This window comes from Mastomys coucha, unplaced genomic scaffold (assembly GCF_008632895.1).
Source record: "Mastomys coucha isolate ucsf_1 unplaced genomic scaffold, UCSF_Mcou_1 pScaffold20, whole genome shotgun sequence".
Taxonomy (NCBI): Eukaryota; Metazoa; Chordata; class Mammalia; order Rodentia; family Muridae; genus Mastomys; species Mastomys coucha.
In genome coordinates, this window is record NW_022196903.1 from 38,073,483 (window position 1) to 38,083,531 (window position 10,049).

The following is a 10,049-nucleotide window of genomic DNA, read 5'->3' on the forward strand; positions in this document are numbered from 1 at the left end:
AAAGAAAAGAAAAGAAAGAGAGAAAGAAAGAAAAAAAGAAAAGAGTTATTACCTGATGGTTGAAAAACATGAAGTTGCAGCAAGAAGACCTAATCAGAGAATCAAAGTTCATTACTGGTAAGATTATTGGAAATAATCAGAACGCCCATCTCTACAGCCCACAGACATCCATTCACCAAGTAGCTAGGATGCTTGTGTTTCCTGGTTCCTTTTCTACCATCCCTAAAAACCATCTTGCTTACATTGATGAGTGCTACCTTCAGGTTCCCCCTCTCCATATCCATCTTCTTCTCCTTTTCCTCCTCCTTCTCCTCCTCCTCCTCCTCTTCCTTCTCTTCATTTTCTAACACTCTTTCTACTTGTACATATCTCATAAAACTGACCATATTTGGGCTTACTGATTTGATCACTTGAAAAAATCTTTCTGTCCTGCCATTTGGAGTTTGCATCCAACAAGAGTGACCTTTGAGAAGTCTGTAAACCCTCTAGTCCCATCTTTCCTTATGTTGTCTTGTTTCTGCCTCTGGGATGTTATTTCTACCCATTGTGTGTGGATTTTGCAAATGTCTTTCTCTCAGAATGCAATTCTATCTCTCATGCTAACTTCTTCAGGGAACATTTTTTAACTTTACACTGTGTAATGATGACAGTTAAACTAGGAAATGGAATGAACTTGGGATTATACCTCACACTGTTTGTGAGAAAGTAACTAAACTTTAAGTTATTTTGAGCTTATAACAGTTATAATAAATGTTTGCACTCCAAACCATATTGAATGTCAACAAAACTTCTTGGGGAAGTTATTGTCAAAAAGCTAAGTTCCTCGATGTAGCATGCAACTAACGAAGAGACTATTTTATCACTCATTTGACAATGAAGGTATTTGTCAAATGACAGATAAAGTGAATTGTCAGTTTATGAATATTGTCCACTGCCTACTTGTAAAGAATATGAGTATTTCCCTGCCTTTTTGGAAGTCACTCTGTAGATCAGGCTGGCCTCCAACTAAGAGACTCTCTGCCTCTGATTTCCTAATGCTGGGATTAAAATTATGCACCACCATACTGTACCACTTATAAAGATTATGAAAATTCTTCATGATGAGGCCAGCTGCTGTTTGAGTAGAAAATTATTGTATTATGAATTTCAGATATGCTATGTGTTGCAAATATAAAGGATTGATTAACAATAAAAAGAGGCTTTATCTTATTTTCCCTTTAGACACTTTTATCAAAAAGAAATATAGATGGTATGGTCTGATCAGATGGTGCACAGGAAATTTTTTCTGTGAATGTTTACATATCGATACCTGCTATTACCAGCTTCCAAGTCTTGGAGAACTTACACTTTGTTGAGCTTATAAATACAGCTGATGAAACACAAAATGCCCTATTTTCTGTGGGTTCCAATAGAAAGATGTGGTAAGTTAGTGATTCTGTCAATCACTTGGTGAACCAGTTGCTAAATTAACAAATGTTAGTTTTTTCTATTTTTCAAAACAATAATACATATCTTGTACACACACATACACACACATTTGTATAACCAGATAAAAATGCATAATATTGTTATAAATAAGCAAAAGAAACATATTCTAAGTACTACCATTTCATTTTCTGACTACATTTAATCAAAGAAGAAACGAAATTCAAGGTGAAGGCACTAGTGGAGCTTAGGCCTTCCCAAAAGCTGAACCACTTCTGTATAAAGAAACAGTTGTCTGAGTCATATCAAGACAATTGATATGTCTGAGACATATCAAGGACAATTATTCCACCTTGCTGGTAGGATCAAACTAAGTCCATGTTTCCAACTCCAGGAAGCAACTCCTATACTGATTGATGGAAACACCTTTGCTCAATGCATTATGTCAAAATATTATTGGACAAAAGTTAGCTTGATACCCAAAAGCTCTGACACACCTAGGACCTCAGGTGAGGCTCCCAACCTCTGCCCCAAAACTCAGTATAACTCAGCAAAAATCCACCAGGATCCAAGGGATGCAAGAATCCCTGCCCAGGCAGAGGCACATGTTCCCTCCAGTTTGCACTAATGCTCGGAGAGGACCCTGGTCCCTGGTTCTCCACCCATTCTGCACACAACCAGAGGCAACTAGATTCCCAGGAACTCTAACACACCCAGGATTTCAGGATACAAGATCACAGGATCACAAAAGAGACAGGCTCCAGTTAGAGACAGGAAGGCCAATTAGCACTAGAGGTGACAAGATGGCTAAAAGCAAGTACAAGAACATAAGCAACAGAAACCAATGCTACCTCACAACAACATAACCCAGTTCTGTCAAAACAGCAAACATTGCATACCCCAACACACCTGAAAAGCAAGATTCAAATCTAAAATCCCATCTCATGAAGATGATAGAGGACTTTAACGACATAAATAACTCCCTTTAAAAAAATGCAGGAGAACACAGGTAAACAAGTAGAAGCACTTAAAGATGAAACACATGAATCCCTTAAAGAAATACAAGAAAACACAACAAAACAGGCAAAGGAACTAAATAAAACCATCCAAAGGATCTAAAATGTAAAGAGAAACATTAAAGAAAACACAAATGGAGACAACTCTGGACATGGGAAACCTATGGAAGAAATCAAGAGTCATAGATGTAAGCATCACCAACAGAATACAAGAGATAGAAGAGAGAATTTCAGGGACAAAAGACACCATAGAAGACATTGACATATAGTCAAAGAAAATACAAAAAGCAAAAAGCTCCTAACTCAAAACTTTCAGGAAATCTGGGAAACAATGTCAAAACCAAACCTAAGAATAATAGGTATAGAAGAGAGTGAAGATTTCCAACTAAAAGGGACTATAAACATCTCAACAAAATTGTGGAAGAAAAGTTCTCTAACCTAAAGACAGGGATGCCCATAACCATACAAGACACCTACAGAACACCAAACAGATTGGACTACAAAAGAAATTCCTACTGTCATATAGTAATCAAAACACTAAATGAACAGAAAAAAGAAAGAATACTAAAAGCTATAAGGGGAAAATGTCAAGTAATATATAAAGGCAAATCTATCAGAATTACACCAGACTTCTCAACAGAGACTCTAAAAGAAGGAAGATCTTGGGCCGATGTCAAAAAGATCCTAAAAGAGCATAAATGCCAGCCGAGGCTACTATACCCAACAAAATGCTCAATTACCATAGATGGAGAAAGCAAGTTATTCCATGACAAAACCAAATTTAAAAAATATCTTTCCACTAATCCAGCCATGCATAGAATAATAGAAGGAGAACTGTGACAAAAGGAGGGAAACTACACTCAAAAATCAAGACATTAAATCTTCTCACAACAAACTCAAAAGAAGAGAACCACACAAACATAATTCCACCTTTAACAATAAAAATAAGAGGAAGCAACAATCATTGGTCCTTGATATCTCTCAACATCAATGTACACAATTTCCCAATAAAAAGACACAGGCTAAGAGATTGGTTACATAATCATGACACAGCATTTTGCTGCATACAGAAAACACACCTCAGTGATAATGACAGACATTACCTCAAAGTAAAAAGCTAGAAAAATTTTTCCAAGCAAATGGTCCAAAGAATCAAGCTATATTCTAATCAAGAATAGCCATTATAACATCCATTAAAATAGATTTTCAACAAAAAATTATCAAAAAAATGAGGAAGGATACTACATACTAATCTAAGGAAAAATATACTATGATGAACTCACAACTGAACATCTATACTCCAAATGTAAGGGTATCCACATTTGTAAAAGAAATATTGCTAAAGCTCAAAGCATACAATGAACCTCACACAGTAATAGTGGCAGATTTCAACACCCCACTATCATCAATAGACAGATCATAGAAACAGAAACTAAACAGAGAAACAGTTAAACAAACAGAAGTTATGAACCAAATGGATTTAATAGACATCTACAAAACATTTCCCTCTAAAACAAAAGAATATACCTTCTTCTCAGCACTTCATGGTACCTTCTCCAAAATTAACTGTAATCAGACACAAAACAATCCTTAACAGATAAGAGGATTGAAATAACTCCATACATTCTATCAGATCACCATGGACTAAGGCTGGTCTTCAATAACAACAAAAACAACAGAAAGCCCACGTAAGCATGGAAGCTGAACAACTTTCTATTCAATGACAACTTGGTCATGGGAGAAATAAAGAAAGAAATTAAAGACTTTTTAGAATTTGACAAAAAAGGAAGACACAACATATCCAAACTTATGGGACACAATGAAAGCAGTGCTAAGAGGAAAAATGATACCTCTAAGTGCCTTACTAAAGAAATTGGAGTGCAGAAGCAGCAGAGCAGCTGGGACAGGGTCATTTCTACCTCTATCTACAACCAGGAGCTGCACTTGTTCCACTCCTCCATGTGTACCATTCCTGCCAGGGTAGAGCAGGTCTTCAGAGAGTACTCTGACCCCAGGACTCAGGTGAGATTACCATTTTCTCTCCGGTGACTTTCTAAGGACAGACGAGCCAGAAGACACAGGCCGAAGAAGCTGTAGAGCAGCTGGAACAGGGTTCTTCATTCATCCATTTGCACACAAGAGAAATGGCTGATCCAGAGCCCTCTGTGCATGGGTCTTACCATGGGAGAGCTGAACTCCCAGGAGTGCTGACACAGGCTTACAAACCCACAGGAGGAAGAAGCTCCAGCCAGAGACAGCAAGAACATATAACACCAGAGATCAACAGACGGCAAAAGGCAAGAGAAGAATCTTACTAACAGAAACCAAGACTACTTGGCATCATCAGAACCCAGTACTCTCAACACAGCAAGTTCTGGAAATGCCAACACACCAGAAAAACAAGATTTGGATCTAAAATCAAATCTCATGATACTGATAGAGGGATTTAAGAAGGACATAAATAACTCCCTTAAAGAAATATAGAACACAGGTAAACAGGTACAAGCCCTTAAAAAGGAAACACAAAAATCCCTTAAGGAATTACAGGAGAACAAGAGTAAACAAGTAGAAGACCTTATAGAGGAATCATAAAAATAACCCTGAAGAATTATAGGAAAGCACAACCAAAGAGGTGAAGGAATCGAACAAAACCATCCAGGATCTAAAAAATAGAAGTATAAACAATTAAGAAATCACAAAGAGACACAACTCAGGAGATAGAAAACTAATCAGGAGCCATAGATGCAAACATCACCAACAGAATTCAAAAGATAGATGAGAGAACCTCAGGTGGAAAAAATGCCATAGAAAACCTTGACACAACAGTGAAAGAAAACACAAAATGCATAAAGATCATAATCCAAAACATCCAGAAAATCCAGGAAACAATGAGAAGACCAAACCTAAGGATAATAGTTATAGAAGAGAGCGAAGACTCCCAACTTAAAAGGCCAGTAAATATCTTTAACAAAATTATAGAAGAAAACCTCCCTATCCTAAAGAAAGAGATGCCCATGAACATACAAGAAGCATACAGAACTCCAAATAGTTTGGACCAGAAAAAAATTCCTCCTATCATGTAATAATAAAAACATCAAATGGATAAAACAAAGAAAGAATATTAAAAGCGGTGAGGGGAAAAGTAACACTTAAAGGCAGACCTATTAGAATTAAACCAGACTTCTTGCCAGAGACTATGAAAGCCAGAGGATCCTGGGCAGATGTCATACACACCCTAAGAGAACAGAAATGCCAGCCCAGGCTACTATGCCCATCAAAACTCTAAATTACCATAGATCGAGAAACCATAGTAATCCATAAAAAAACCAAATTTACACAATATCTTTCCAAAAATCCAGCCCTTCAAAGGATAATAAATGGAAAACTCCAACACAAGGAGGGAAACTACATTCTAGAAAAAGTAATCTTTCAACAAACTGAAAGAAGATCGCCACATGAATAGAATTTCAACTTAGAAAAAAAATAAAAGGAAGCAACAATTACTTTTCTTTAATATTTATTAATATCAATAGATTCGATTCCCCAATAAAAAGACATAGACTATCAGACTGGGTACATAAATACGACCCAACGTTTTATTGCATGCAGGAAACCCACGTTGGTGACAAAGACAGACACTACCTCAGAATAAAAGGCTGGAAAACAGTTTTCCAAGCAAATGGTCCCAAGAAACAAGCTGGAGTAGCCATTTTAATATAGAATAAAATTGACTTTCACCCTAAAGTGATTAAAAAAGATAAGGAGGGACACTTCATACTCATCAAAGGTAAAATCTACTAAGATGAACTCTCAAATCTGAACCTCTACGCTCCAAATTGCAAGGGCATTTACTTTACTAAAGCCCAAAGTGCACATTGCACCACACAAAATAATAGTGGGAGACTGCAACACCCCATTCTCTGCAATGGACAGATCATGGAAACAGAAACTAAGCCAAGACACAGTGAGACTAGCAGAAATTATGAAACAAATGGATTTAACAGATATCTATGAAACATTTTATCCTAAAACAAAAGGATATACCTTCTTCTGAGCATCTCATGGTACCTTCTCCAAAACTGACCATATAATTGGTAATGAAACAGGCCTCAACAGATACAAGAAGATTGAAATAATTCCTTGCAACCCATCAGATCACCAAGGACTAAGGCTGCTCCTCTATTACAACATAAACACTAGAAAGCCTACATATGCATGGAAGCTTAACAACACTAAGCTTAACAACACTCTACTCAATGAAAACTTAGTTAAGGAAGAAATAAAGGAAGAAATTAAAGACTTTTTAGAATTTAATGAAAACAAAAGACACTGAGGAAATCCAAAAAAATCATGAGATACTACTACAAAAGCCTATACTCAACAAAACTGGAAAACCTGGATGAAATGGACAATTTTCTAGACAGATACCAGGTACCACAGTTAAATCAAGATCAGATAAATGATCTAAATAGTCCCATATCCTCTAATGAAATAGAAACAGGTCTTAGTAGTCTCCCAGCCAAAAATAGCTCAGGAGCAGGTAGGTTTAGTGCAGAGTTTTATCAGACCTTCAAAGAAAACTTAATACCAACACTTTTCAAACTATTCCAAGAAGTAGAAACAGAAGATACTCTACCCAATCTATGAAGCCACAATTACTCTGATATCTAAAAAACAAAAAGACCTAACAAAGAAAGAAAACTTCAGACCAATTTCCCTTATGAATATCGATGCAAAAATACTCAATAAAATTCTTGCAAACCAAATCTAAGAACACAATAGTAAAAGAAATATACAGTAAACCAGTAGTCAACATTAAACTAAATGGAGAGAAACTTGAAGCAATCCCACTAAAATCAGGGACTAGGCAAGGCTGCCTACTCTCTCCCTACATATTCAATATTGTACTTGAAGTCCTAGCAATTAGACAACGAAAGGAGATCACACCTGAGAACTCTGAAACCTGATAAACAACTTCAGCAAAGTAGCTGGATATAAAGTTAACTCAAGCAAATCAGTAGCCTTCCTCTACACAAAGGATAAACAGGCTGAGAAAGAAATTAGGGAAACAACACCTTTCACAATAACCACAAATAACCTAAAATACTTTGGTGTGACTCTAGCCAAACAAGTGAAAAATCTGTACAACAAGAACTTCAAATCTCCTAAGATGGAAATTGAAGAAGATATCAGAAGATGGAAGGATCTCCCATGCTCATGGATTGGCAATTTTAATATAGTAAAAATGGCCATCTTGCTGAAAGTAACTACAGACTCAATGCAATCCCCATCAAAATTCCAACTCAGTTCTTTACAGAGATAGAAAGAGCAATTCTTAAATTTATTTGGAATAACAAAAAACCCAGGATAACAAAAACCATTCTCAACTATAAAAGAACTACTGGCAGACTCACCACCCCTGACCTCAATGAAGCTCTGCTACAGAGCAATAGTGATAAAAACTGCATGGTACTAGTACAGAGACAGCCAGGTAGAACAATAGAAGAGAATTGAAGACACAGAAATAAATGTACACACCTATGGTCACTTGATCTTTGACAAAGAAGCCAAATCATCCAGTGGGAAAAGGTAACATATTCAACAAATTGTGCTGTATCAAGTGGTGGTGGGCACATAGAAGAATGCAAACTGATCCATCTTATCTCCTTATAAAAAGCTCAAATCCAAGTCAATCAAGGATCTCCATATAAAACCAGATATGCTGAGTCTAATAGAAGAGAAAATGGGGAAAAACCTTGAACACATTGGCTCAGGGGAAATTTCTTGAACAGAACACCAATGGTTCATGCTCTAAGATCAACAATTGATAAATGGTATCCCATAAAATTGAAAAACTTCTGTAAGTCAAAGAACACTGTCAATAGGACAAAACAGCAAACCACAGATTGGGAAAAGTTCTTTACCAAGCTGACATCTGATAGAGGATTAATATCCAAAATGTACAAAACTCAATAAGTTAAGACTCCAAAGAGCCAAATAACACTATTAAAAAATAGGATACAGAGCTAAACAAAGAATGCTCTACGGAGGAGTTTCAAGTGGCTGAGAAACACTTAGAGAAATTTCAACATCCTTAGTCATAAGGAAAATGCAAATCAAAAGGACCCTGAGATCCTACCTCATGCTAATCAGGATGACTAAAATAAACACTCAATGGTTCTAAGTAAATAATCATTGATGCAGTTCTCTTCTAAAAAATTGAATGTCTGGCTAGTTATTTTACTTGCTTTTTCTTATGTAATTTTTATAAGTATTTACAATTTTTTTACTTTCCATTAATTAAGTTCCTAAGAGCAGATACTAACAGTATTCCATGCCTAAGACAAGGAAACAATAGTTGTCTCTAATATGTTTGTGAAAGACATAGTCAAATTGTGGATGTCACAATGTCAAAAAATTGACACCTTACTTAGAAATAGTTAATGTCTCAGTTCTCTGCATCTCTGTTTCGTAGAAAAATGGAGGAATGTCAGACAATGGTCACAGCATTTGTCCTATTAGGATTCTGCCTTTGCTCAAAGATTCCCTGCATTCTTTTGCATATTTCTCTCTCTTCTTCTAGACTTTCACCTTGCTGAGGAATGAGGTCATCCTTAGAATAATCTGCTGAGACTCCAGATTCCATAACCTCATGTATTTCTTCCTCTCCCATCTGGCCATTGTTGACATGACCTAAGCCTGCAACACAGTGCCTTGGATGCTGATGAACCTCCTCGATCCATCCAAGGCTATTTCCTTTGCCAGATGCATGGTGTAGACATTTCTCCTTTAGCTTTTGTACACAGAAAATGTTCCCTCCTAGTGGTGTTGTCCTATGTATGTGGCCATCTGCCACCCACTCGGATATTCTTCCATCATGGACTGGAAAGACTTTCCTACTTGACTATCACATCTGGGCATGTGGCTCCCTCCTTGGCATGGTTCATATGAGCTGCATCCTGAGTCTGGCCTTCTGTGTAACAACTTAAACCAACCAATTCTCCTATGAAACCCTGTCTGCCCTCAAGCTGGACTCAACAAAGTCATCATCTATACTGCCTCTGTGCTCACCTTAGTGGGGCCTCTGTACTTGGTGCTAGTCTCCAACAGATACGTCCCGGTGTCTGTTCTCGTGATGAAGTCATAGGAGAGTCTCTGCCTGTTCTTCCCAACACTATGTGGTTGGGCTCTTCTTTGTCAGCACCAGCATTATGTGCATGGCCCCAAGTTCCATGACCCTGAAGAGCAACAGAAGAATCTTTTTCTTTTCTTTTTTTAAAGATTTGTTTATTTATTTATTATATATATATATGCATATACTGTCAATGTCTTCAGAAATACCAGGAGAGGTCATCAGATCCCATTACAGATGGTTGTGAGCCACTATGTGCTTGCTGGGACTTGAACTCAGGACCTCTGGAAGAGCAGTCAGTTCTCTTAAGCACTGAGCCATCTCTCCAACCCCAAGCTTTTCTTGTTTTAAAGTTTTTTTAAACCCATGTTGAGCTCCCTGATCTACAGGTTGAAGAACACTGGGGTCAAGGGTGCTCCCAGGAGGGTACTGTGCAAAGAAATTCATTCCCAGTTAGTATGACGTTTGAGCCACTA

General features: G+C 37.2%; 1 pseudogene; it reads left to right on the top strand.

Annotated features, from left to right (window-relative positions):
* Positions 1–8,920: 8,920 nt before the first annotated feature.
* On the top strand, positions 8,921–9,588 carry LOC116098527 (annotated as a pseudogene).
* The last annotated feature ends 461 nt before the right edge of the window (positions 9,589–10,049 follow it).